This window comes from Propithecus coquereli, unplaced genomic scaffold (genome assembly GCF_000956105.1).
Source record: "Propithecus coquereli isolate 6110/MARCELLA unplaced genomic scaffold, Pcoq_1.0 Scaffold39, whole genome shotgun sequence".
NCBI lineage: Eukaryota > Metazoa > Chordata > Mammalia > Primates > Indriidae > Propithecus > Propithecus coquereli.
The window spans coordinates 4,379,931-4,383,605 of record NW_012149618.1 but is presented as its reverse complement, the minus strand read 5'-3'; the positions used below and the strand labels follow the sequence as shown (position 1 = coordinate 4,383,605).

The window sequence follows — 3,675 nt, the reverse complement described above, 5'->3', positions numbered from 1 at the left end:
TTAAAGCTTCAAATGCAAGGGATCCACTGTAGTTGATCATTTCCATTCAAGAACTAAGAGAAGTTGCCCATAATAACCTTGCTTTATAATCCATGTGATCCATCACACTATTAACAGATATCTCGTGTATTTAATGACTTTCGAATGTCATAATATTTGGATTACATTGTATGAAAAAAATCACTAAACTTAAAAAAATCAGAGAGAACGATATAAATTAGTGACAGGATAATTTTCTCCTAACTTTATTTATTTCAAGTAGCAATGTTGCCAAGTAAATACTATTTGTAAAGAATACGTTATTTGTATACGAATAGAAGCTGTTCAAATGGTTTTAAGAGTGCTTGAATAATTTTTAAACATGATCAATTTTCATCCTTTAAGTTTAATGATCAATATTAGTGATTATTTTTCATATTTAGCCTTGACCTCAATGAATTTTTACAAAAACCAGTCAGCAGGATCCAGATTAATGTGATTTAACTAATACTGGGATAAATAAGGACTGTCCCCTTTTCCCTGCCAAAGGATTATTTTCTAGACCTCTTTCAATGTGACTACTAAATGAATATATCTAAAATTTTATTAGCAATTGTTCAACTTATACTCAAATCAGGAAGTTATTTAAATCACATCAGATAAAAGCTTGTGTGACCTAACCTATCATATGCATGTCATGAATACTTTCAGAAAAGAATCAATTCAATATATGTCAAGGATATACCTATTTGAATAAAATGTATGTTTAAATGTCTCATTGTACAGAAAAAAAAAGAAAATAATCAGTCAGGCTTCATATCAATTAGACAACTTTTACTAAATGAGAAAACTACATTTAAAATGTGCTTTAAAACAAAATGGAATTAGAAAAAAAAAGACATATGCATTTTAAAGAACTTTTGCACTGTGCTGGAAATCAAGTATCTTGCAGTAATACAATGCGCCAATTCATAAAATGTTAACAGAATTCTCAATTTAACATTTTCAAAGACAATATTAAGGTCAAGAATTTGACATCTATGGTAGCACATATAGAAGGGCATTTTAAATATGATGTCCATCCCTATTAAGCTTACAAATTTGACAATGCTCAATAAAAGCTTTTAGAATCACATCCAATAGTGTCACATCCAAAAAATCACAAATCTGTGTCCTGTAAATTCTCCTTCTAAAATCTTTATGTTGACTTTTTTACTCCTTGCCATTTGTTAATACTAACCCTTAAAAAAAAGAGAACAGGAAAAGAAATGCTGCAATAAACTCTTGATCATGTACAGAAATTATTGCTACTATAGTTCACTACAAAGCATGTCTATACAATATCATATGACCTTTGATTATGAAAAATCAGAATAAAAATCTTTAGTGACATAAGCCTTACAATCGTATACAACATTCACATGGCAATATTAAACAGTTAAGCACCCAATACCCATAGTTGACAAAATGTCCCACTGACCAGCATTCATTTAAATACATCCTTTGTATATAAGGAAGAAAAAAAGAGATAGTATGTCAGCTTTCCAAGGCTTGTCAAAAAAGGATTTTCATGTATGTGGATCTAAAAACAAATAAACAAACAAACAAAAACAACAAAAACCCCAAAAAACAAAACCAATGCAGGTGAAGGTGTTACCAGAAAGTTAAGCATGCCAAAGGTGTTTCGTGCGAATTAAAACCTAAAGCCAAGGTACCACATAATCACATTACCAACTAGTTGGGTAAATACTATATGAACCTTATCTTAAAGTTAAATGAAATGCTACTGCACAGAGCATCAATAAGTTAAAAATTAGAGTGCACAAATCCAAATCAGTGGCAATTTCTGTATGAAGCAAAATATTCACTATGAGCTGTAAAGTTTGCCCAGTCAAACTGATTAAAATCATTGGATTGGACAGTTTGCCTATTTAAAAAATGATCAACCTCTAAAATTCCTTTTTACTGTAATAAAAGGAGGCGTAAGTTTTCTTAGTAAGATCAAACAGGTACATAAGTAGATCAGCAAGGGAAAATAATAGTTGGTGAATGTCTTTAAAGCTCTTCCCATATTTCACTTTTAAAAATGTTTAGGGAAAAAAAATTGCCATTATTAGAGCAAAAACAAAAAACAAAACAAAACAAGCCCAAAATAATTAAACAACCAAGCAACACTAAAACCACATTACACAGATGGATCGTCATGCTTTCATCTGGTTTAACTATCACATCTAGTTTAACTGGGATGCTTTTCAACTTTAAAAATTGTGATACATGAAGATGTAATTTTAATGGATAATTCTGAATTTGGATTTAACTTTGTTGAATATTATAACAGAGTATACTTATTACAATACAGTGTAGCACATCTTTCTATTAGAAAAAAATTTAAGATCCTTTACCCGTCTCCTTAAGTTAAAGGTGTGACATCATAAAGGGTGTCAAATGGCTGGATGGTTTTACAGTGCACACTTATATATTATGAAGTATGTCCTTAACAAATCTGATGGTTTCTTTACAGAATTCCTTTCTTCACCTTTTCTTCGGTGGATTAGCTGTTCGAGGTGGAGTGACAGGACGTCCAGAATTCAGTCCACCATACTGGTATTTAGCTTTCTTTTCGGATGGTTTCAGTATCTTATGGGAAATAATGTATTAATAAACAATGTTATTCTTTCAAGTGCAATAAGGTTCAAGAAGACTGTTCCAATGGTAGATCTTTTTCAATAAATGGCATAAAATATAGAACAAAACAGCAGAGTTCCATAACATTCCTTAGATTTAAAGTGTGCAAATGTCTGAACTGCTATTTGTCATTCCATTCATATTGTAGTAACAATAGGTTGAGTACACTAACCCTATCAACTACTCAATCCTTAGATTTAAGTATAAAATTTTTCAAATTAGTATATCTCTGTGGTGAGGAAAAGAACACTGGTTTAAGAGTCAAAAGATCTAGGTTCTCATCATAGTTCTGACACATTAATTCAGAAGGGTAATCAATCTTCTCCAAGTCACAAACTCTTCAGACCTGATTTTTTATGTATAAATAGATCTTTTTATTAAAAAACTTTATATATTGATATATCACCTATTTAAAGTGTACAAGTTGACGGTTTTTTAGCATATTTACAGTTAAACAACCAGTACCACAATCTAATTTTACGACATTTTTGTCAGCCCCAAAAGAAATCTCGTTCCCATTAGCAGTCACTCTCCATTCCTACTCTCCACCTCCCCACAACTCCTCAAAGACTAAGCAACCACTAATCTACTTTCTGTCTCCATAGATTTGCCTATTCTGGACATCTCGTATAATTGATATCATGGAGTATGTGGTCTTTTGTGGCTGGCTTCTTCCACTTAGGTTTTCAAAGCTCCCCCAGGCTGTTAGCTTGTATCAGTACTTTGTTTCTATTTATTGCTGAATCATATTCCATTATATGGACGAATATTTTGTTTATTCACTTATCAGTGGGACATTTGAATTATGTACACTTTTTGGCTATTATGAATAATGTTGCTATGAACATTCATGTACAAGTTTTTGTGTGGACAAATGTTTTCATTTCTCTTGGGTATAAAAGTGAAACTTTTGCATCACATGAGAACTCTGTTTAAATTTCTATGCCACAGCACTGTAGCCCAGGCAACAGAGCGAGACTGTCTCCCACAAAAAAAACCAAACCGAAACAG

General features: G+C 31.7%; 1 protein-coding gene across 2 annotated transcripts in view; it reads right to left on the bottom strand.

Annotated features, from left to right (window-relative positions):
• PPP1CB (protein phosphatase 1, catalytic subunit, beta isozyme) overlaps positions 1–3,675 on the bottom strand; it is a 39,819-nt gene that overhangs the window by 566 nt on the left and 35,578 nt on the right. The window lies entirely within an intron of this gene.